At 38.5% G+C, this 26733-nt stretch overlaps 1 protein-coding gene across 3 annotated transcripts in view; it reads left to right on the top strand.

The window, feature by feature from the left end:
* Window positions 1–26733, top strand: part of LOC129726498 (uncharacterized) — a 121020-nt gene that overhangs the window by 57674 nt on the left and 36613 nt on the right. For 2 of the 3 annotated variants that reach the window (XM_055683287.1, XM_055683285.1), the window contains exon 2: window positions 9650–9890. The exons of the other annotated variant lie outside the window; for it this stretch is intronic. The gene's annotated coding sequence lies outside the window, so the exon portion shown is untranslated. The remainder of the gene's footprint in view (window positions 1–9649; window positions 9891–26733) is intronic. 3 annotated transcript variants of the gene reach the window in all.

Here is a 26733-nt window from a genome sequence, read left to right as displayed (position 1 = left end):
CAGAAGCTATGTCGAACAAAATTATTAACAATTTTCGACAAAAATCGTTGCAATCCTCAATTGCTACGATAAGCTTTCTTTATAGCCAATAAGTTAGCAATTAAGTTAGTTGTAAGTTTAATTCCCCCTTTTTGTCAAGTAGGTTTAAATCCCTACGAATAATAAGTTCGAATTGCGAAAGCAAACAAATCCTAATAATTAAAATTACAAATTTCCCTTAGCAAGGCCGAGTTATACGTCCTGCGTTGGTTTATTCGGAAACGCATCTGACTGGAGATTAGTACTTGTGGGTTCGAGTCCCACCTGCTAGACTATATTTTTCGAAAAATTTCTTATTAACTATTTTCCTAGTTAGTACATTTCTCAATCGTCAACTCCACATTTACTGCAGAAACAGAAATTTAAATTTTGATTTAAAATTTTAAATTTTAACGTTGAGCATACAGAAAAATAATAAGAAAAGATTCGGAAAACATATGAAAAGTGTGCGTTATATTGTGCTGAGATAAAATAGATGAGCTTATATGAGTCTATTTCACGACATGTAAATAGTTGTTGCTTTGCTGCTTTTTGAGGCTAAAACATGAATTAAAATAAGTTATTACAATAAGATTACAGCGCTTGCTCAGAAGTGTCACTCCCTTCTACAACCATTCACCTCATAGGGTCATCCAAACAGATCATCCACACGTTCACAAATCTTCGCACTGTCAGCCTTAGTTTCGTCTACAAACACTCGCTTTACGTTTCACTCTACACATGAGCTTTGATGGAAGTAGAATATAATAGTTTAACACTGAAATTATGGTGTTTCAATACTCGACTTTGAAACTTGTGTGAAACCTTTAGTAAACCTACAGCGGAATGCACCAAGTGCACACCTTGTTCGGTCGAAAAGAGGAAGCCGAGAACTTGTTTGCTTGGGGGTGTGGACAAGAGAACTAGAATCATCCCTATCATCGGGAAATGGTTATCTAATTTAACGGTTCTTTCAAGGTTACCAATCAATTAATAAAAAAGGGAGTTGAAATAGATTTATCACTGAAATTCACCGCTTCATACCATTGAATTGCTTAATCGAGTGTATTTCCAAACATTTTGCAAACAATGCATTAACAGTAGAGAGGCCGTCATGATTCTACGCTAACCTTGTAGTTGTACTTTATAAACAACCTCTTCAAAAAGTTTTTATGAAACCTATACAACTGAACACTGATAGTTGTTTAAAGTTGGAGACATAAAAAATTTGAAGTTTTTCAAAAAGCATTTTTTCGATTTCTACCATAGTTATATTTTGGATGCACAAAGTCATTATCTACGACTTTCCTGAATACACTACACCAATCAAACAAACCGTTTAATCCTTTTTTTAATTTTATGTATAGTTTACTGTTACTGTTTCCGGTGGCGAACCAGCCTGTGGCTGTAAGCGACCATAATAAAGAAACAGAAGAAAAGTTTACTGTTTATTTTCTGAAGAAAATTTTTTCCATGGAGAAAGTTTTTTGCCTTTCTCCTAGGAAGGTATAGCAATCACTTGCAAAACCGAAGATATAAAAGTGCTCCAAAGGGCCGAATGGCATATATCACTCGACTCAGCTCGACGAGCTGAGCATTTTCTGTATGTATGTGTGTGTGTGTGTGTGTGCAGATTTTTATTCTCACTCACTTTTCTCAGAGATGGCTTGGGGACCGATTTTCATGAAATTAATTGCAAATGAAAGGTCTTGCCGCCCCATAAGACCCTATTAAATTTTATTGTAATTGGATTTTTAATTTAGAGGTTATGTATCAAAATGTAAAAATCATGAAACATCATTATCTCTAAAACCACACCACCGATTTGAACAAAATTAGTTTCAAATGAACGGGCTACCTGAAAAACCCTTAACTTTTGAATTTTATAAAGATTGATTTCGTGGTTCAAAAGTTATGAAAAGAAACGTGTTCTGATGACTGTTTAATCTCACTCATGTTTCTCAGAGATGGCTGGACCAATTTTCATAAAAACAGTGCCAAATGGAAGGTCTAGTTGCCCCATAAGACCCTATTGATTTGTTTTGTAATCGGACTATTACTTTGCCTGTTATGTTTAAAAATGTGAAATCCAGCTATGAAAAGGAACATATTCCGAAGATTACTTGGACTCACTCATTTTTCTCGGAGATGGCTGACCCGATTTCCACAAAATTGGTGTCAAATGAAAGGTCTAGCTGCCTCATAACACCCTATTGAATTTTTCTCTAATCGAACAGTAACTTCGTCTGTAATATACCGAAATGTGAAAATCACGAAACTTTATTATCTCAGAAACTACACAACCGAATTGATTAATATTATTGTCAGATGAGCGGGCTAGTTAAGGGTTAACTGATGAATTATGATTGAACACGTGGTTTCAAAGTTTGGCTGCCCTATACGTTCCCATTCTGTTTGATTGTAATCGAACTTAAGCAACCGTTATGTATGGAATTGTTAATAAAATAACGAAAGTCTATTATCACAAAGATTACATGACTTATTTGAACATAACTAGTGTCATACGAGTGAGTCATCTCTCAAACTTACAAATAACAAACTTCATAATAATTTGATATGTGGCTCAAAAGTTATGGAAAGAAAAGAAATTCAAAGACTATTGAAAGCTATACCTGCTTTGATCGATATATGAGGCCTCAACATAATTTAAATGTGGTATCGTACTATTTGAACGTTCCAAACTCATTGATTCCTTGCGATGTGTTTAAAGTCTCCAAATGCACGACGAATCGGCCATAGGATATGATCAAAATCAAATAACAAATCGTTTAAAAAAATTGGTTTTATCGAAATAACAACATCCTCGACTTTTGGCTTCTGTACATCGCCTTAATTCTGAACATATTCATATTGGGAGGTATTTAGTTATTTTGGTTGTTTTCCATAAACTGAAAGTGGTCGTCTTTAAATACAAAATGGTGTCCAGGGTCAGTGTTTGGTTTCTATGCATCATCTTGATTACGGAAATATCCATATTGAGCATTATTCGGTCATTTTCGACTGTTTCCTAGAAGTTGCCATTTAGCAATTTAAAATGGTGCCTGAGGTCAATTGTTAGCTCATTGCATCATTCTGGTTCCAGAAATACTCATATTGGATAGTATTTGTTTTTTTTTTTTTATTTAGGCTGTTTTCACAAACCGGTACTCGGCATCTTGGATTTCAAAATGGTATTTAAGATAAATTCTGGCACCTGAGCGTCATTCTGGTTGAAGAAAAACCCATATTGGATGTTATTCGATCATTTTCGGCTGTTTCCCTGGAACCAGCTGCCGCTGTGTATCATTCTAGATCCGGAAATACTCATATTGGGTGGTATTTGGTCACTTTGGGCTGTTTTTCAGAAACCGAAAGTCGTCATTTTGGACTTTAAAATTGCCTGTGAAATCAATTTCTGTCATCTGGTCGTAACACTGGTTCCGAAAACATCCATATTGAATGGTGTTTGGTTATTTCCGGCTGTTGGCCAGATACTGGAAGTCACAATCTTAAAATTCAAGATTGTGCCTGTGATCAATTTTAAGCTTCTGTCCATTTTTCTGGTTCCGGAGATACTCATATTTGATGGGAATTGTCTATTTCAGGCCGTTTTCCAGAAACCGGAAGATGCCATCTTACAATTCAAAATGTTGTCTGAAGTAAATTTGTGGCTCCAGTGCATCATTACGGTTCCGGAAATACCCATATTGGGTGGTATTTGGTCGTTTGCAGCTGTTTTTCCGAAACCGGAAGTCGCCATTTTGGATTTCAAAATGGCATTTGAAGATAATTTCGATCGATTTTAACTCCTGTGTATCATTCTAGATCCGGATATTATTATATTGGGTGGAAATCGGCCATTCTTGGCTGTTTTCCATAAACCGGAAGTTGCCATCTTACAATCCAAAATGTTGCCTGAGGTCGATTATGAAACAAATTTGTTACCACTAAAAACATTCACATGCTAAATTTGGTTCCATTTACTCGGTTAGTTCTCGAGATGTGCAGAAATTTGTGTTTCATTTGTATGGCACCCCTCCCTTCCAAAAGAAGGAGAGGTGTCAAAATATTATGGACATATTTTTTTACCACTAAAAACATTTACCTGCCAAATTTAGTTCCATTTAGTTGATTGGTTCTCGAGATGTGCAGAAATGTGTGTTTCATTTGTATGGAACCCCTCCCTTTCAGAAAAGGAAGGGGCGTCAAACTAGTATTGACATATTTGTTACCCCTTAAAACATCCACATGCCAATTTTGGTTTCATTTGCTTGGTTTGTTCTCGAGTTGTGCAGAAATTTATGTTTCATATGTATGGGACCCCTCCCTTCCAGAAGAGGGAGGGGTCTCAAACTATCATAGGAACCTTTATCGGCACCAAAACCACTTAATACAAATTTTCACTTCGATCGGTTCGGTAGTTTTCGAGCCTATATGGATCAGATAGACAGACAGCCGGCTTGACTTTTTATATGTATAGATTACAACTTCAATATTTTAGAACCTAAAGAGTGAATATACATTTATTGGATTGAAGCGTTCATGTAAATCTATTTAAACAAATAAAAGTTTGAATGAGAAAGGCTGGGTCTGACCGCTAGGTGGATTAATTTAGGTTTTTTTTGTAAAGCACCGTTAGTTCCATACAATTCGTTCTCCGACAGTTTTTCTGTACAACCAAAGGTTTTGTGAGCTACAATTCTATGAACAGAACTTATGCCAAAATGCATACGCCGTTTTATGATTAGTCCTAAGCCTGAAAAATTTCTCCACCCGCGGAAAATACGCAGTTTGCTAAGACAAATAGGTACGTGTGCAAAGTTTTATTTCAATCAAAAAAAGGTCGATCAAATTATTGCGAATTTCCAGGTCATTTAGCTCCATTATCTCCAATAGTAACGTCTACCGAGGTGAGATTGGGCCACCAGAATGATTTTGTGCTGGAAACGAGAAATGTCTGCTTGTGAAAATATTCAAGAAGCATGAAATTCAACATAATATGAAGGTTGGCATATTAATTCAAAACTTGGAACGGAAAAGAGATAATATTAGTGATAACTGATAACAATATTTCAACATTTGATTAAAAAAATGTAAATTTTCAGAATATTGAAGAGAGAGTGGCAAGCTGAGAGAGAGCAACCTAAATCAAAAACTATCATGTTGCAAAACGGGATAAGAAAAATATGTAGTGATTCGACGCGCTGTGCTTCATTAGCGATACCGCTTACCGTACAATGCACATACTGTTGAAATTTACCCTTGCATAGTTCCGTCAATGCATAATGGTCCAGAAACCAAATTTTGGGGGAAATTTGGGTCTAGAGCTCTATAGCAATATTTTAGAGAAAAACTTTTTTCTACAAAGTTATTACATATGATAAAACGCTTATTAAAAAATTATCAAAATTAGGGTGACCCACATTTTTGATGAAATCAAGTATATAACTTTTTTATCTTTGTACATAGAAAAAAAATTGTTCAACAATGTTACAGTTCAGTTGATTTTAAGTAATTTTGTGGAAAAAAGTTTTTTTCTACTTTTGGAAATAACCGATTTATATTGAAAATCACATTTCTCGCTTTAACTTTTTTTATTTAAATTTTCACCTTGTCTTTGCACGACTTTTAGGGCATCTCAAGAGAAACAATTTGCATTGCATCGTGAATATCTGAACTATAACATATCAGAACTGTAACATTGTGGAGCAACTTTTTCTTCTATCTACAAAGATAAAAAAGATATTTGATTTCAGCGAAAATTTGGGTCACCCTAATTTTTGATATTTTTTTAATAAGCGCTTTATCATATGTAACAAGTTTGTACAAGAAAGTTTTTCTCTAAAATATTGCTATAGAGCTTTGGACCCAAATTTTCACCTAAATTTGGTTTCTAGACCATTGTTCAATAGTTAATTCGAGAATAACATTCAAATTATTGTTTATCGCATGACATTACCAGTAGAATGCCAATGGAAATCGAATATTGTTTAGCGGTAGGTCTTAAAAGTTTCGTCTTCTTGAAAAAAATTCCCATACAAAATTCCAGCTGAATCCTGCAACAGCCTCTTTCCCAGAACCAGGTATAGACACGGAATTCCATTCCCACAGACAAACAGACGTACAATGCAACCTTGCTGTTTCATAATCTGAAATAGTATATTTTCCCAACATTTCCTCGTCAGTATAAAGTTCTGATATTAAACACCTTGTTTTCCGTGGGAGAAACAACGACGGCCGCACGGCAGCGAAATAAGTAGGCAACAAAAAAGTAGTTCTTCTTGGTAACTATTGCTGACTGTATAAAGGACAAAAATAGAAAAACTAGGTAAGGATGTGAAAAACGGAAAAGATAATTGTTTCTCTCCGGTGTTTAAGTAGATTAGTTTAGTTAAGTTTGTTAATAAAATCGATTTAGAAACAGTCTTGATTTCGGGCGGTCGTAATTTTCTCCGCATGTTTGGGGACTTATGTGTTAAAAGGCCTAAAAGATTAACTTAGTCTTTGCAATTGGACTTACGGAAGTCGTTCCTCCAAGCGGTTTGAAGTTCATTTTGTTGACGGATGACAAAAAAAGCTTAATTCGACGTGATGTTAGATTCTCTCTGGAATTTTGAACACAAAACCCCTGCCCCTCCGCCCTTGGTTCTTCTTGTCCCATAACTAGGGTAGAAGCACCGGTTTTGGCCATAGCACCAGTTTTGGCCATGATAGAATAAAATTGATAGTTGTGAAAAAGTATTTTAGATTACTCCTAATTCGAAGTCTCCTATTGAACCTGCTGATATTATTCAACAAATCTTTTACAAACTTAAGCAAATAAATATGCGTATTTTAGTTTTAATAAAGGAACTTACTATGCTTTCTCCAGTTCACTATACAGCCTAACGTTTAGGTAGTTTGCAAGCTATTTTTCATAGAGCATAACTCTGTTTAAATTTGCCCATTTCTATAACAAATCTTTTTACCAGCATCAGGCACAACTTACTACAGCACATGGATGAAAAAAGTAGACATTTTGGTGTGCTTTTTCTCTGCAATATCAAAATTACCTACAGCTTCCAAAAACGTTCATTGATCCATTCTTGGCCTAATATTAATGCAATTCCATGATTCATAATCCTGATATTGGCCATATGTAAACAAAACCATGGTAACGTATTGATGTTTATGCAAAACATGAAATGTATGGAGTTTTTCGGGCTGATATTTCAATCGCATGAGATATGTGAAACTACAAAACTGGTTTGGGATTAGAAAGTCTCCGTTTGTTCAAATTATTTACAAATCTGTAACTTCATTTGGATTTACCAAAACTCACGCTTCGGGATCTCGACCTTAACCTACGAAAAAGTTTCTATAAGAAAAAGGAAAGAGCGGAAGCTTTTTAATGTACATCAATGACAGACGAAAAATTATTATAGGTCAATGATGTGATGTCAGTGTTATTAAACATCCTACTAAGTTTAAACAAATTCTAACTTGAAGTACTTTGCCCTGCTAGCTATGTGTGACTATGATATCATTATTTTGTTTTATTATTATATATACTGGCCCTTTGGTTAGTTCAAAAACGAGGATTTTCTGCTGTTAAAATATATCTATATGATAAAGTCAAAATATATAATAAATTCGTGTGACTTCAACTTTTTCGCGAATTGGCCACAATAGGAGACCCAAGTTGCCAATTTAGAAATGCTATGGCCAAAACAGGAGCCTAGAGAAGTTTTTTGATTGGAAAATATGTAAACAATACAACATAATCTGATTATTTAAACTCATTGTTAGTGCAAAATATAGGCAATTTCATCCGATTTCCCCGTTGAAATTATTCAATTACATATTTTTCGAAGGAATAAGGACAAATATCTCTCATACATAACATACTATGGCCAAAACTGGTGCTCTTACCCTAATCTAAACATTATTCATAGAAATAAAAAAGTAAAATTTCGTTTTACAATTTTACAAAATTTGCACACAAAAGTACACTTATTTGATTGCACGGTATTTTCTCTTAAACTAGAAAAAATACCTTTTATTTGACCCAAAAACGTTGAAACTCAATTAAATGGTTAGCTTTTAAACCAATGAATGAATTTTTGAAAATAAAATATATCGAACAGGAGAAAATTTGGTTGCCCTAACTTTTGATAAAAAGCACTTCGTCAAATGTAACAACTTTGTAGAAGGATGTATTTCTCTAGATTATTACTATCGACCTCTAGGTCCAAATTCTTCGCTGAATTCGGTTTCTTGACCGTTGTGTTTCATTTATCCAATTGATAATTTGGAACTGTATGAAAACAAAGTTTTTAGATCATTCTTAGATTAGTCGATTGTCGAATATATCATGGAATTCACGAGATAAAATCTCATTTTTGTACAAATAAAACTAACGGGCATGTAAATTAATTATCAATTTCTAATTATAACTTTATTTAGCTGTCATAATGGTCGAAGGTTTTCACGATAGCCGACACGAAAAACTGCTTGCTCTTTCCTTCCAAATAATCCGGCTATTTCCGACGCGAAACACTCTGAATATTTAATATTCCTCACATGTGCTCCCTCATCCGAATCGTTTGCAAGTTTAATGTGCCCCCCAAGTACATAGTTTTACTCTCAGGAGAAACGGCTCCTGAAATGCGACTGGAGCATTAAAGTTGTAAAGAATAAAAGTCGTTGACTCGCTTCGTTTCAAGCCGGAACAACCGTGCGTTTAGTCGATTCAGTTGGGTAAATTGTTGTCAGCTAAAATGTGAACCAGACCAGCTATAGAATGCTTGTTATTTTACAGCACAAACGAAACGGTAACATTTGCCCGGCAAAATGAAAAGTACGAGGAAAAACTCACGAAAAGCGCGCTGAACTTACCGGAAATATGACGTCCTTACGTAATGGCTCCCACATCCAATGCTCCCATTGTACCACAATCGCTGAGCAAGCAGGCAGGATTTTTCCGTTTGCTTCTCCCGTCAGCATGAATGTCGAATTCTTTGTATAGGGGAAACGATATGATATTCTCAAACGAGTGCAAAAAATTGCACTGTGCAGGTTCATTATTTTGTTTTATGAGAAAAAGAGAGCTCTTGTCCGGGTTTGGTGGATGTGATATGTGAACCCGTAAGAGTTAAGTAAAGTTAGTTGCCTGCCTGTAAAAGGACCAGCCCCGAATGATGGCTTACACGTGACATGTAACAGAGTGTGACTCTTAGGGGATAATGGAATTGCTCGTCTTAGCATGAGGATTACCTTGCATTGGGTGGGAACATTACTTAGCCATATACTTTGTCGGCCGAGATTTATAATTATTTTATGGAAACGTATGGAGAATGCTCATTTACGGCATTCATTAGCATTAGTCTGATAGGGAGCACAACATTGGTGTCACTCACACTGTGATTATAAGAGAGCCTTATTTTGAAAATAGAATTTATGGATCAATCTGAAAATATTATGGGATTTCATCGCAGCTCTAGCTCTAACTAAACAGCAACGAAAACATGCTCGTAACGGTAGAAGAGTCTTTTCAGCTATAGCTACCGCCTCTAAGATCACACACCAAACACCAAAAATCACACGTACAGTCATTTATCCAACGGATAATGTTTACTCTTCGTTGTTTCAGAGCATAGAACAACCGCAACGCAAGACTGCACCACTCAACCCAAACAATCCGCTCCTGCCAAGCCTTTCCGCTCCGTGCCACCGTGTCCTGAGGACTGACTGATATCCGGACCGACGGACGGAGGTCACATTTTCCGCACTTCCATCTGCAACGTCAAGGGAAACGAAAACGCAACCGGACCTGCCGCGCATCTAGGAAGCAAATTTTTCTTTTCACACCGATTGCCGGGCACGCTATCCAGGTGAGCAAACCGCCATTAATCACGCCCCCAGATCGAAATGTAATACAAACACAGAGACTCGGTGCCACCGGTGCGCGCATATACAGTCTTGTGCGAAGCTTGCGGTCGGATCGATGGTGTTAGGTTCGGAATATTTACGAGCAGCGGATCATTTTGTACAGGATGGATGACCTCGAGAAATGGTCTAAACTTGTTGATGTGACATGTTGGAGAAGGTCGACAAATTTAACTGCTGTCAAGATAGTACGAACAACGGAAAACCGAAATTGCTGCGTGGGCGCATGAACAGGAATTAATTCTTTTGAATTAATCTTTTATACGCTTGTTAGTCCCTTTGATGAAAGATCTAATTTCGATCTCCCGGATGATAAAATGTCTGTTTTTGTGCCAGGCTCTGAATATTGTAGATGATTAATAAGGAATGACAAACAATCCCACGAAGTATACGTACCTATTTTCGTTGATGATTTTGTATTACAGACTCTAATTTAATATTGAGATCCATGGAATCTGGTGAAACTTTTTTAGTGTTGAACGTTTTTACGACTTAATAATCATAATCAGCTGATATAGTGTTTTACAATTTATTCATAGAAACGCTGAACGCTCCAAGTTGCACTATCTATTATTCATTGTTTTTCTAAAAAAATAAGTAAGAGTTTGCTGCAACGATTGTGATTATTATTTTAAAATTTCTGAAAATCATTAATGACTTCAAGACAGGCAAAAATTTCATCGACCGTCTTCGATTTTCATGAACTAACTTAAACTAACGCTAACTAAAGCTAACTAAAAAAAATTACACACGTAAAAATTTCTTAGATTCAAGTGGTTTTCTAAAAGGACTACATTTTAAGTATTTTGAGCTACAATACTTAAAATGTAGTCCTTTTAGAAAACCATTGTCTTGAATTTCTCCATCCTGAACTTTTCACCAAAAGTATCGAAATAATGTCAAGTTTCAAAAAAAAATCTAAGGAGAGTTTATCTCCATTTATATTCAATACTTGATCTTACGATAATGAAGGTGTTGTAGGAGAAAATAACATCAATAGATGTTGAGCAGGTGGTATAGTATAGAGCATACCCGAGCAGTGAAAAATATCAGGATTATAACAAATCTTGATAGTTTGTTACGAACTTTTGAATAAACTTGTGTTCTAAACTTGGTCTCATTAATAGTTAAAATATCAAAATTCCTATTAAAATTACTTACTGGTTATTACGAATTATAACAAGTTTTGTAAGGTTTTTGGCAGAGAAGGATCAGAATTAGTTAGAATGTTACAAATTTTGTTTTAAATATGCTTAAAAACCCTTTTAAACATTCAAGTGTATCATAACAGAATTTGATACAATTCTGTAGTTTTTATCATCCTGGCATATCAAGAATATTACAGGCTTTGTTATTTCTATTAAGTTCAAATGTATTTGTATTACCCGTTTGTAATCTCTTTGATCGGGTAAAGAAAAAACTCTGGGGAGGATGAGCAGACATTTTTGATTCGTCTTTTTCATATATTTTTTTATTTTTCTGGTACTTTAAAAAAATGCCGTATCCAGAAACTGACCCTGAAACTGAGAAACTGACCTTATTCTTGAAAAAGATCATTATCTGAAAGTGACGTAAAAATCAAAGTTGAAGATACTTGAACATTCTTATAAAAAAAAATTCACCTCTCCTATTTGATAACTATGAATAGCATAAAGTTAATCACGAATTTTGGAGTGAGTAAATAAAATTATTCATTAAGAATCCATTCCAGCACAATGTTAGCAATGTTATGTATTTATGGAGTTATTTATGGAAAATTTTCGGAAAAATATTGATCTTCATGAAAAATAACTTAATATTCTAAGGGAGTATACTACAATGACGTAGCTATTTTTCATGATCTTCAAACCCTCTCGTTGGTCACAAAATCTCCACCGACCCTGAAAAAACGTAGTATTCCATTCACGAATTCGCAAAAAAATCGCTGCGCTTACAAGCTTTAAACATGAACGATTATCTTGTAATTTCATTACACTACTACTTACAAAATCGGATTGTTACTTTTCCCAATGTGTGGAAAGGTCAGAGTAAATATTCACTTCTTGCACAACATGAACGCTGCGTGTAGCATTTTTTGCACCACACTTCTTTCTTCTGTTTTGTGCTGTACATCTGCCGCTCACAAAAAATAATATACTTGCTGCTTATACCCCAGCTGAGTGAAACAAGAATGGCGAATCACTCTAACGAGAATACACAGAAGTACACCGCGGTGCGCATTACCAAGATAAATTCGAAAGCAAACAATTTCAATTGATATATGCTCAAGAGACACACAGTGGAGGCACTACAATGAGCTCTGTTGTATACATCCTTCCATGTGAAAAAGCTCATACCAGTTTATTATTTCTCTGGCGAGATATTTCAAATTGTACCGCAGAGGTTTTTGTAAGCTTTTGAGCTCTCTTCAAGCAAGTGCGTCGCTTCACCCACCAGTGTGAGAGTTGTTTTCGCGCTGAAAGATATTTTCTCACTGAAACAGAAGCATAAGCAGCAGCTCTTGAATATCTTCCGAGGGATGATGCATATGAAGCGTGCTTCATATGCATCATCCCTCGGAAAAGTAACACACAAAACATGTTAGAAAATAAGTTACAACGAAAGTAGTCATATAAGTGTACTACAAGCGCAATTGAAAACATGTGTTATTACATTGTGTATGAAGTTGTTTTTCATCAGTAATACAACCGCATTTCGAAAACAAGCTATTTTTTTCTGGTTTTGGAGATGTTTTTAATAACAAGAGTTCAACAATAACAATCGCTATCACTATGCCTTTTCGTAAGACATTACACCATCTAATAAAAACGCTACGTCCTTTAAAGTGATTTTCGTTAGGACAAAAGTCATAGAATTCAACGCCCAACGGAAAGTTACTTGACTAAATTAATATTTGAATTATTTGAACGATTACAATGTTTATTGGAAGCGTGTCAAAACGCGCCATCCAAAGATAAACAAAACGCTTGCAGTGTAACCAATATCGCTTCAATTCTTGTTATCGTATATCTAACAACGTTTTCTAGTTTTGTTAGATTTTATGTCCAGATAACGTTGAAAACAGTTTGAAAGGTTGAATATTATTTTTTGTCATCAACTAATAATCAATTCAAACTGCCACTGATAAACATGATTGTCGATCTAGTTGCACTGCGCAGCCACAACACATTTGCGCATGCGCAGGTTAACAGTTGTCATAGCAACAGATTTGCGCATTGTCGTACTCGAGATGTACTTTGCCAATTCCTCTATCAAGTTGGCTTGCTTTCATGCAGTTACGTAATACTTCATATAGTATCGGTACTTGTTCTAGTAGCCTTCAATTTGTGCGCTTTTCTGGTGATAGAGATGTCATGGGATAGGTAACGTCAACCATTCTATACCAACGTGTGTTACTTGGGACAACTATACAACTTTTTTGGGTTCCGTCATTCTTGTTCCTACGTTTACGAAGCTGATCCTTTTTTTCTAAGGCAATGCTTCGCTTTATTCTGCCAAGTATAATCTTGTCATTCATCATCAAATGCGAAAGAAGCAACATCAGCAATCAACCAAGAGTTGAACTGAATTTTCGCTTTAGTCCGGTAGGCGTCGTACAGGCTAAATAAGTCCTCCGTCAAGTGTGTTTTTGTCTTCAACGGACATCAATTCGAGATTGAGCAACCAGTTTCTGACTGTAGAATAGACAAAGTGGATGGTGGAAGCTGTGAAAGCAGCAGAAAAAGTGTTCATTAACTACTAACTGAAGCGAAATTCGGTTTATGCTTAATAATTGGGGGCAATTGTTTCAATACAAATACTGTCCTTCTCACGAAGAACAAATCTTCCATTTAGGGGTATTATCTACCAAACGCTCAAAAAAACAAGGCTTTTTTCATGAATTTTTTTACAGGACATTTGAGATGTAAGGTATATAAATAATTTATCATTGGATTGAGCAACTCTTGCAAAATGGAAAAAATATTTTTATTGCTATTTTTGTTATAAAATGGCGGCTGTGCAGCGATTGCCGTGAGCCGCTTTTTTTTAAGTTGTTCCGCGGCGAGCAGTAGAAGTTGTGCCCTAATCCACCTATAACCAAAACAATTTTTTTTTTCATTATCTACATAAGTATCGCTAGTGAAGTACAGATGATTATATTTTTAGAATTTTTCTTCGCAAAATGGCAACAGTTTGAAAAAAAAAAGTTCGGTTTTGACCAAAACAATCGCCTTTGATTGTTTATAACTTTAGTTGTTGTTAATCAATCGCTAAAATCGTGTGTACTTCACTAGATAATCTAATAAAGAAGCTACAGTTAAAATTTCAAGTCAATCGGATGTAAACTTTTTCAGTTCTGCTGCTCGCCGATTTTGAAAACATGGTTTTGAGAAAAACGCGTTTAAAGTTTCAAAATGCTATAAATCTTAAGAATCGCAATAACAAAACCCCTAATATTTTTTTTACCTTCAGTCAGCTATCCCTGCACCGTAAAGTTGTCCTTCCTGGGTATTATTTTCCTCTTCTTCCTTTTTGTCATCTGATGTATGGCTACGCCTAGCCTCTTTCGCGATGTCGGACATGCGATGCTTAGCGACTTTGACACAGTTGGCGCCCGATTCCACGCAAAACTCAAACTGGTCACTGATATTTAAGTACTTTTAAATATAACTCACAGTTAAAAAGTATAGAAAAACTCAAACAAAGAATGTACACAACGAGAACGGCTGATCGACTGAACAAAGGGAAATTGTGAGTAAACACGTTCTGTAGAGACGCTATAACGGTCGAAACTTGATGCGGAGCCCTCCTTCAAATTTGAAACACGATAACGATCATAGGTAACTTTTGCTAGTTTACAAAGCCTCGAAATAAAAATAAAAACGAGCATCGCCAATTAACGAAAAATGTGATCGTTGTCTAAAATTTTGTTTATCTCGCAAGCTAGATCGTCGTGCTCATAGTAAATAATAATTATTATTTGATCAATTGAAATACTGAATTTTTATACTTTGATGAATTAGCTAAGAATTCTACCAAATACGAAAACTGGCAAAAAAAAAGAAAACATAACCTAACAGAGTTTTAAACTCATTTACAAGATACCCAACTTTTCTCAATTAGAACATATTCGTGTCACGAGGTTTTACACAATTTCATCGCGATTAAAGCGATGCGATCGAATATTTCCTAGTCTCGCGCAAAATTAAAGAATTTAATTCCTCACAGTAAAGCTATTGCTTCAAAAGCTATGCAGAATGTTTAACTGATAGACTTCGGCTAAGTTGCATGTACTAATTATCTACATTATGAGAGTCAATATGTTTGGTGATTTGTAACCGTTGGTTACAATTCTTAGTTTTTTTGTACATAATTATTTGTTTGCATGTTTCGAGCTTTCACGTTTCTCCCTGATACAGAACATTTCCACACTAGTTAGAGTAAAATACCGCTGCAACGAAACGACGTGCTGTTTGGTCGATGAGGCTGGACTCAGCATGGCGCAAACTGCTTCAAAAATGAAGATTTAAATGAAGCGCAAAACTATTGGAGGGAATACTACTTTATGAAGCTATAAAAGGGAGCAGATAGGAAGGCTCGCGAGCTTTTTTTATACAACAGGCGTCCGTGTGCTGTGCAGTGAGTAAGACATAGGATTGGAAGCCCCCCCCCCCTTGTGGGGCTATTGGTAGTGCGCTTGCAGATTGACCCGCAGCTACGAAGAAACTGCGCAGTACACGGTTCGGCCCGCGAACCTGGAACGGTTCCGCGCCTAACCCGTAAAGGAGCATCGACACCCTCGGACAACAGGTCCTAACCGTCAAGGAGGGTCCTCTCTCGGTTCTGGCCATTGCGGTCAGGCCGATTGCGTCAAAGAGGGAAGACGCCTGCAACATTCGTGATCAAAGTTCGAGATAATTGGGATCCCGCTATCCTGCCATCCGCTCGCCGCCTCGTACCGGTTCGGAATAGGGTTGCGCAGTCGAGAGGACTCCTGCGTAGCCTAAGCAGCAAAAGTAGTGAGTAAACGTTACACGCCACACCATCATTTGTGATTACACACCCACACGCCACAATTACACGAAATAAAAATTAGAAATGTGAACGTTCTTGGTTTTTGAACTTTATCCGCGTTATCCGTGGTTACCCGGTAGCTAGCCGACCCTGCGATACCAACAATAGGGCCTGCTCTGCCGCAAGCTTTGCCAGCCGTAAGTGTTGGGAAGTCAGTCGGTTTCAATTGGCGCCCAAATAAAAGTCCGCGAAAGGTAATCAAGTGATCGATTAAAGTAAAAAATCTAAGGATTTTTTCCAATGGGAGGCGGAAGGGATTCGGTACTTAGGTACGAATTTCTTGGCCCTATCACTAATCCCCAGATCTACTAAAAAAATATGAATGCCTATAAAATCGTGGTAGTGATAGTCCTTGAGGAAAAGTAGTACGTGGAAGCTTTTTAAAATTGTTTAAAGTGAGAAAAAATTCGTGTTTTGGTTAATTTGATACTTCGTGAATCGTTTTGCCTGAAAAGAAAAATCATAACACATAATAAATCTCAATTTAACCATACCCAAATTGATTCATTGATAATTCGCGCCGTGCTGCTTTGCGTTATACTTACTAGAACAATGAACTTGTGAACAATAGAACTCGAGCGGCGCACGCAGGCGAAGCCCAACGGACAAGGTGAACCCCAGAATCCAGTTTCGTGAAGAAAGCTTAAGAACGAATGTGAAATTTTTTGAACCCAACGAAATACAGCACTGAGTTGAGTGCATCATGAACGCTAGCCGTTCATATTCGAATAGGAATATAAAAATCAATGTTTATGGAATGATAAGTGGATATTGGAAAATTTAATACGAATATTCAGAATATGTTGAAGGATATATCTTTCGTTTTAAAAGAAACTCAAGGATTAAGCAGATATATTTTCTTGCTTTAGGGAAAATTTGAAATTGAATGTCATTTACCTTCATTTTGTTGCAGTGTGGAGATACTTGCCAATTTACCGGAGGTTGCTCGCAATCAACCTGGTCCATCTTCAATCATCAGAGGTTACGGCAGCGTCCGATTTTTTTTGCTCTGAGATTGAGGACAGGTTCTGCACTTCCTTCAATCCGGACTCTGGGCAGTATCCAGGTAAACTGCATCGGAAACAAAGATCTTCGAACGCGGAGAAGAGTGATTACTTAAAATCCGTGTCATGCAGTTTACCGTGATCCAGTCTTTTTTGGGAATTCATAGCCGCACTGGCCATATTGCGGGGACAATAGAGAAATTATCCGTTTTTTTTTCCTCTATTCGAGCGATAGTGGTGGAGCTGTGGTGAGGGGATGTCACTGTTGGAAGCACTGGTTCACACTGTAAAAAGATGATATGGTTACGATACAATTTTTATATTATATTCAATTTTATTTACCTGATACAATCTTGCAAAGTCAAGAACACTATCATGGGGGTAGCGATACGATATACGCTGCATCGCAGGGCAATTTTTATTGAAAAAATTCACCCTGGCGTTGCTCACAGATAATTGCACAATGTGCTAGAATAAACAAAAGAAGTTATGCTTCGATATGTTGTGGACTTACCTTGATTTCGTTGAAAATTTGGCCTGCTTTCACGAAAACTTTAACTTTCGCATCAACACTTTGTGAAATTTGATATTTACATAGTGACACAGATGACAGCTTGTCTGGAATCTGTCGGTAAAGTAGGGTGAAACAACGAAACCCGATGCGACAGTTGGTAACATTGACTGACTAGTGTTGGCGAAGTGGTGTATATAAATGTAAATAGGGTTGTAAAATAATTTTGTAGATATTTTTAAACATGTACATTTGTTATTTTATTTCGATTGTATTATATTGAATTATACTGTGTGTATTATGTGTATGAAATTTTTAGCTTATTTAAATTATTGGTAATTATTGAATTTATTGTGATTTCGCGCGTTGTATAAAGTTTGATTAATATTTAATAATAAATTTATAATAATCAAAATCACGAATTGTATCAAGCTAAATGGTTTTATAGAGCAGCTAGATTCGATTAAAAAAAAATGCAAAATAACTTCGTGCTTTCAAATTTTTTTTAATGGGAGTGGTGGATAGTGTAACCGTTGGTTACAATTCTTAGTTTTTATTTGATGTCATTATTTATTCGTGTGTTTCGAGCCTTCACGTTTCTCTCCAATACAGAACATAAGCACATAAGTTAGGGACAACTACCGCTGCAACAATACAAATCGCTGTTTGGTCGATGAGGCGGGACCAAGTATGGCGCAAACTGCTTCAAAAATGAAGAGTTAAATTAAGCGCAAAACTATTGGAGGGAACTGGCGGACTGTCTGAGACTATAAAAGGAAGTGGACTTGCAGACTCGGGAGCTTATATTATACACCAGGCGCTCGTGTGCTGTTTAGCAGTGAGTTAGACCAACGATTGGACCCCCCCCCCCCCCTTGGGGCTATCGGTAGTGCGTTTGGAGATTGGCCCGCAGCTACAGGAGAACTGCGCAGCACACGGTTCGGCCCGCGAACCTGGAACGGTTCCGCGCCTAACCCGTAAAGGAGCATCGACACCCTCGGACAACAGGTCCTAACCGTCAAGGAGGGTCCTCTCTCGGTTCTGGCCATTGCGGTCAGCCGCGGTCAGGCCGATTGCGTCAAAGAGGGAAGACGCCTGCAACATTCGTGATCAAAGTTCGAGATAATTGGGATCCCGCTATCCTGCCATCCGCTCGCCGCCTCGTACCGGTTCAGAATAGGGTTGCGCAGTCGAGAGGACTCCTGCGTAGCCTAAGCAGCAAAAGTAGTGAGTAAACGTTACACGCCACACCAGCATTTGTGATTACACACCCACACGCCACAATTACACGAAATAAAAATTAGAAATGTGAACGTTCTTAGTTTTCGTACTTTATCCGCGTTATCCTTGGTTACCCGGTAGCTAGCCGACCCTGCGATACCAGCAATAGGGCCTGCTCTGCCGCAGCCTTTGCCAGCCGTAAGTGTTGGGAAGTCAGTCGGTTTCAGATTCATGGCAAAACTCGGCATCACTGACTATAGTAAATAAAAAAAAACAATAAGATTTCGTTCAGTTGGAATATTTTCACATTGGTATGATAAAATATGACAAGACGAGTATGATTGTGAGTTAGCAACATTGCATGGAAAAAAGGAATACTTAGCTTTTGGTTTTCAGATGCTCAGTTGAGAAAGCTGTTTCTCAAAACCAGAAACACTTGTGGAACACTTTTGCTTTGGTGTAGACGTTTTTTTTGCCAAAATGTTTCACTGTAAGTTTCTTACTCTCGCTCTCCTCGCACCAACATCTCACACGAACCGTTACCGGGGTATCAAAAACAAGAGTATAAAACATTCCGGCAAGCCGAAAAAACACATCATTGAATACAATTTTCGCTTATAACACAGCTTGTTTTAGACGAACTTCACACATTTCACACGCGGCGACCCGAACTAGAAAAACCTACATAAATTGACCGAATTATTAACACCAAAACTACTGGAAAAATCTAAAATTATCGGAACGATTGAAAAGTACGTTGCAGGCGACCAGTACTGTGCTGCCAGTCTTCCATAACCGTTCATTATCAGTAACACGGAACAAAAGTCAAAACTGCATAATTTTGTTAATTAAACAAATCGATGTAACAAAGAAAGTTGTTAGTTATCATTAGATGTCTTATAAGATCTAATGCCAGAAACCGTTTATGTTTTTATGTGAAAATGGTCCAAACTAATGAAAACTGCACTTTCTATATATAGCTTACTTTTATTAAATTTTTAAATGTGACCTAAATGCGATTACGGTACAAGGAATCGACCTCATTACAATCGCATTTTCTGTTATATATATATATATATATATATATATATATATATATATATATATATATATATATATATATATATATATATATATATATATATATATATATATATATATATATATATATATATATATATATATATATAGTGTAAATATTCAAAATTCGTTGTATTTTCAACTCAAAAAAGTTTATTTTTAAGCGGGACCATACAAATTTGGAACGCGTAGAAAAGACCATTCGAAAGAGAACAAATTTCGTCCCCTTTTCCGTTTTCAGGTTTTAATTCTAAACCCCTGTAGCGTAACGTCTTGAAAAACGTACTTCTGCGTCAAAACGTGCAAATATCCGAACCTCTATTGGCACTGACTTTCCCAACTGACGTGCATTAATTTTCATCTAAAATCAAAAGATCAAAATCCGAGAGGGAAGTGTAGCACCTAGTTACCTAGTTAATGTTGAACAAATATGTCACAAAACTTCCTACTTCTTTGCAAAATGGAATGAAAACGTCAAAAAAACTATCGTCAGCGAAATCAACCATTTTCCATCTTTTGTATTATACAGCTAGTAGGTAATGTTTCCGCGAATACCACATTAGCTAGTTTTTCATATTATATTTTCGTGTGCAATTATATATGACAAACTAATTTATGCCATGAAACTTTTTTCGACGTGAGGAAAAAGCAATTAAACGTCAGAACATTTTCATTTTTTTACGATGGCACATAAAGTTTTTACCTTTCATTGTTCTTGCGAAGACTGCACTCCTCCAGACTAGGTACTTGTTTATTTTATTTTGTCTTTTCGGATGATGATTTTAATAAACTCATGCATGGTCCCCACCACCATGCTATCGTTCCTTTGCAGCTCATACAAGAATCCTTTTCCCTGTCCAACTTCAATCCTACATGTATTTTTGGGTTTCGATACAATCTTATCCCCACTGATTCGAAAGGAGAAGGAGGCGCATGGTTATTTTGAAACTTGAGCATTGGGATTATTGCTTGGAACAGAAATTTCGCAATGGGCCAGCTTTTCATAGGGTATCGCCCGTTTTCTTCGGCAAGTTTTTGCATAAACCTGTTGCAGTAAACCTTCCGAAAAAAAAACAAGGCCACAGACGTTCGATATTCTACATCCCAAAAAATACTGTTTTTTTTTTAATTTAATTTCCAGGGTCAAACTAATTTTATTGAGTATAAAACAAATACCCGCAGAATCGATAAAAGGACGTAACTGAATATCAGTATTGTAAGAGGAGATAAGCTTTGATGTAAAAATAAAAAGTTGAACATTGGAAGTGGCACAGAGTCAAATAGCTGGTACACTGATCTTACACGATGCGATAGTTTGCCGTAGCTGCAAGGCAAAAAAAACTCGATGTAAAGAATTTATTAAACACGAATGCATCTAAACTCAAATCTATAGCCGCATAGCCTGTAATATGTTGAATAATTGAGAAGTTAAACTGAATAGCACCAATTTCCTGGCCTTTTGAACTTATATTAATTAAGAAGTGTAATCTGTTTGGTTTGTTCATGAACTCAATGAGTGTTTGACCAAAGCTAGAACTTGTACAAAGGTAATTTTATTACAACTCTCCACGAACATTAAACTTGCCCTGTTAACCAAATCTCAATGTCAATCAAGTTGTGGTAAATTCGTCCTTCGAAACTTTCACGCCATTCTGTCGGGAAGCCCGTTTGTTTACTTTCATTCCAATCCCCGAAGAAAGTTGGTAGTTGGTTCGATTCGCGCGCAAGTTATCCGTTGCGAATATTCGGCTTCTAGCAAAGCTATTATAATTTAGATGAATGATACCACTATGGTACCACTAAAATGAAGCCAGAATCGATATTTGCACAAGCCACGTAAGTACTGTGGTGGTAGAGCTTTTGCATGACTGACAAAGCCCCGGCAAGATTGCCGATAAAATTAAACGAAAACAACCCGTTTTGCAAGGGTATGAGGGTTGAAGTGACGGTAAGCGATTGTGGTTATGTATTTCGATAGTCATCTAAATTGCCAATCGGTCGGTTGGTGAAGAAGCTAGTCAACGTTCATTTGCCATTAATTATTGAAGAAAATCTTGCTAACTTGCTTTACCACTTATTTCTGATTGACGATAGCTTCTGGAACTGGCAGTCTATAGTTTGGTATACTTCAACTTTACAACAAAAATACAACTTACACGAGTATGAGTCTAGGGTAGGTTAATAAACTTCTGACGTCCAATCTCAGCGTGAATGCTATGTAATATTTCTGTTCATTCTAGGTTCAATGCAATTTGTGGTTTGTTGCTTTTATGATAGCACTAAGCTAAACTGTTTAGGTTTTACCTTATCAACTTTGTCGAACAGTAAAACTACTAAACCAACTTATTTACGAAGTACGTCGTTTGCGGTTGAAGTATTCCGATCATTAATTTCCTCGTCGCTTTCCGTTTCATATGGTTTCTGCTTCGGTTCTTACGGCACGAACCGCAGCAAATTACAGCGAAAAACGCAATCCATCGGTCGGCTGGCAACAGGAACTACCAGAATAATTCGACTTGAAATTGATTAATTTCACCTCAACTCACACTGTCGCGTTTCAATTACCGGAGCGGAATTTTTCGTTTGTTTCATACACGGGGGAACGCTTTAAATTAATTCCACAAGAAAGCCGAAATGTCGTTCCGTTCAGGTAATACAACCAAACCCTGACCCTAATTTGAGTGACGGCAACCGAGAGAGTGGGAAAGTGGGTGGTAGAGTTTACTTTGTTTTGCATACCCAATTCACTTGCCCCGTCCGTTGCCCTAGTTAGTGGAACAGGATTGAGTTTTGATCGTATCTCGATTGTGGTAACGGAGTTCACGATATTGACTATAGAAAATCTGACTTGATTGACCTCCTGCTGTTATATATAGGCTAGTTTACAGTTTATGATTCAAGCATTTTTAAATGCATTTGATAGTGGAAACAAGGGTTTGATTTGTTTCTGTTTTCCATTGATTTTAGATTCAAATTAATCCCATGTTTTCGAGAACAAGAAGACATACCTTATGCTTACTTGCTGTCATATGGTGTACAGTAGGTACCGATTTCAGTCGTGCAAATAGTTCTACATTATTCTCACCGGCAATAACTTTACAAACAAAAACAAACTTCGCGACTGCCCGTGTAGAACTTTTCGTCTCTGAAGTACCAGCGAATAGTTCTTTACTTACCCTTCGTCAAAACGCTACTTGTTGTATTCTAAGTTAATTAAAATGACTTGAGGTAAAAACTTTCTCAGAACATAAATTAAATAAGCCAAGGAAAGGCTTCAACAACAAATGGCCAACGCGAACGCAGGACTTAGTCGCTAAAGATTAAACTCCTTTGTTCTTTTAGACTGCGAATTGAAATTTTGAGCACTATTTGGCTCCGTTAGTAATCTACCTAAGCAAAGGTTAGAAAATATTTTCGCATTTTTGAAGTGATATGATTATCATGATGATTTATTTACAATTGGTCGGCGTGCGACCAGACCGAACCAATCAATTATATACTAAACAGCCAAAAACTAGTACGACTAGAACATGTACAACCGCTAATTCAATCGAATCAGTGCTGCGTGCCATCGAATAATCAGAAGAAATATTGCCTCGAACGGCAACCGAAAGACGACTATATTGCCACTGGGGGTCGACGATTCGCACGACGAATAACTTTTGACGACCAAAATGCCAAATCGAATGTTGAAATGTAAGTTTTATAAAATTTATTACCCCAGACGAAGCGAAGCAAATTTAATACCCACAAGCAGCACTGACTATTGCTTGATTATTTAGTCTAAAACCGACCGCGTAAAGCAACTGTCACCGCTTTTGTTCGTTCCAGTTCTAATTAGTTTCGCGAGGGTCGTGTCACGAGCGCGCTTAAGCCAAGTGAAATTCTATACGTGTGTGATAATTTCATTCGCAATGTTTTCTCCAAAGCTGTCGGTCGCTGGCTGTTCGTTGGAAATTAAAAGCCGCAAAGCCCGCCAACGTCAATCAAATCCTTATGCGGGCAGCACTGCCGAAGCCGTTAATCCGATATACAGTGCAAAACCGGTAATCCGCCGAGTTTACATGCCACTAGTTGCAGCTGCCGACAATGAAAACCCAGCGACACGGCCAGAGTCGTCGTGTCAGAAGGGAACTGACGAGTGCGGAACCACCCCAAGCCGATCCAGTACGAGCAGATATGTGTCGGTAGATCGTTTTCGGGTCCGTTCGGTAGCCGGAGTCCGAGGGCGGATCGGAAGATGGCAGAACGGTTTGCCGCGGTGGATGCGTGTTTCCAGTTCTGACCATGAAAGCCGGAAAGTGTTGAAAGTTCCGTTGATTGTGTTTCCCATAAGGTAGGGTTGTATTCTGATAAGTTTTTACTACGATTCAACAATATTTTTACTCTTCATGCATTTTTCTTCAAAGAGATGGTTTTTCTTCATCCTATATTTTTTACGAGACGCAATCTAGTTTAAAATGTAACTATGCAATCTCAATCAGCTCTCACGGAGATAGTTGATCTAAACTTATTTACCAACAATAATGTAAATGCTGTCGACTTTTTTTTTTATTTCAGGTGGAGGGGAAATTTACAACCAAACCCCTGAGGTGACCAACCTCAGGGAGTGTGGGGTTGGTTTGAATCAGTGACCGGACCCACTAAAACCCCTCCTGTCTCCAGCCCATAATACTCCCCGGGACGACCGCTAAGTATTGCTTCGGGGAGCGGTTTTTATGCTTTGAGCAACCTCCTGTCTCTATAAGTCTCTTAGCTAATTAGCTAACTAACCTGGAGACTGGCCGTTAGCTAACACTGGCGTGTTGGTGGTCAACCTGTCGTCTGCTTTGCAACTCTAGGACTATTTGAGAGGCGGCTGCACAAACCGCCCTCCAGATGTTCGAGTCTTCACACATTCTATGAACTAGGTTGTCCGGAGTAGTGTCTGGCCCGCTCATAACCATCATGTCGCTCCGCGCACGCGCAAAACGAGGACATACGAAGAAGACATGCTCAGCAGTCTCTTCCGCATCCAGGCACTCGGGGCACATGGGGGACTCCGCATGCCCGAACCTGTATAGGTACTGCCTGAAGCAGCCATGACCCGACAGAATCTGTGTCAGGTGGAAGTTGACTTCTCCATGGCGTCTCCCGACCCACCCGGATACCACCGGAATAAGTCGGTGCGTCCATCTACCTTTCGTGGAGTTGGACCAATCCTGCTGCCATCTGATCATCGATAGTGATCTTCTGGTACCTTGTATGCCCCTTGTGTCATGTTGGTCGAAGCACTCTACGTCCTCCCTAATGGCTATGCTGATAGGCATCATGCCGGACAGGACACAAATTGCGTCGTATGACACTGTACGGAACGCACTCGCAACCCTCAGGCACACGAACCTATAGGTACTTTCCAGTTTGCCACGATAACTGTTAGTACCTAGCGCTTCGGACCACACTGGCCCACCATACCTAAGTATGGACGAAACCACGCTGGCAAGAAGTTTACGCTTGCTGCCATTCACCGCTGAGCTGTTCGACAACATTAGAGATAGTGCTGCAATAGCAGTTGAAGCCCTCTTGCAAGCATAGTTGACGTGGCTCTTATATGTGAGCTTATCGTCAACCATAACCCCCAAGAGCTTCAAAGATCGCTTTGAGGTGATGGTGCAGTCTCCGACTCTGACCACCGCCTGTTGCTCTGTTTTGCGGTTATTCACAACCGTTACCTCCGTCTTATGGTGCGCTAACTCCAGTTTCCTGGAGTGCATCCAGTCTTCGACCTTGTGTATACAGTGCGCGGCCGTCAACTCGGCCTCCTCGATCGACTCGTCGTAGACCTCTAGCGTTATGTCGTCTACAAAGCCGACGATCACAACTCCTACAGGGAACTTGAGTTTCAACACCCCGTCATACATGACATTCCACAACACCGGTCCCAGGATAGAACCTTGCGGAACTCCTGCGGTAATTGGGACGCACTTGTGACCCTCCTCCGTGTTGTAAACAAGTACTCGGTTCTGGAAGTAGTTTTCCAGAATCTTGTACAGCAACACCGGTACATGGATGCTCCTGAGCGCAAGCGCTATGGAGTCCCAACTGGCGCTATTGAACGCATTCTTCACGTCAAGCGTGACGATTGCGCAATAGCGTATGCCCCTTCTCTTGCGCTGGAGTGCTACGTCCGCCGTCTTGGTGACGGAGAGGAGAGCATCCAGCGTGGACCTGCCGTTCCGGAAACCGAACTGGTTACTTGCCAGACCGTTTACACCCTCCGTGTACCTTACCAGTCTGTTGAGGATAATCCTCTCAAGCACCTTGCCCGCAGTGTCCAGCAGGCAGATAGGCCTATATGCCGATGGGTCCCCTGGCAGTTTCCCAGCTTTCGGCAGTAAGACCAAACTCTGCCGCTTCCACCTGTCCGGGAAGAGGCAGTCATCCAGGCACCTCTGCTGCCCGAAACAGCCCGGTGGCCGTTTTAATCGCCAACCTGATTGCCAGGTTGGGGATTCCATCCAGTCCCGGTGCCTTGCTCACCTTTAGGGAGTTGGCGATCACGATGAGTTCCTCGTTCGTAACCCTTAACTCTCCCTCGATCTCGACGCGGCTGTCGTCGCTCACGGATTGGATGTTCGGCAGGTTGGCCGACTGCCAACCGGCAGGTCGACTGCCGGAGGCCAAGGACTAGGCTCGTGGCGTGGAAAGAGTCCCCCGATGATACGCTCCAGCATCGCTGGTGATTGCTCTGCGGGTGCCAGCGCGCCTTTGGTCTTGGCCATTACGATCCTATAGGCGTTACCCCACGGGTTCGTATTGGCACTCGCGCACAATCTATCGAAGCAGGCCCTCTTGCTGGCCTTAATCGCACTTTTTAGCGCCGATCTTGCAGAACCAAATGCTGCGCGGCGCTCAATCCTCTGTTCGCGCGCGCTGCAT

Source organism: Wyeomyia smithii, chromosome 3 (genome assembly GCF_029784165.1).
Source record: "Wyeomyia smithii strain HCP4-BCI-WySm-NY-G18 chromosome 3, ASM2978416v1, whole genome shotgun sequence".
Classification (NCBI taxonomy): Eukaryota; Metazoa; Arthropoda; class Insecta; order Diptera; family Culicidae; genus Wyeomyia; species Wyeomyia smithii.
This window is presented reverse-complemented; position numbering and strand designations above follow the sequence as displayed.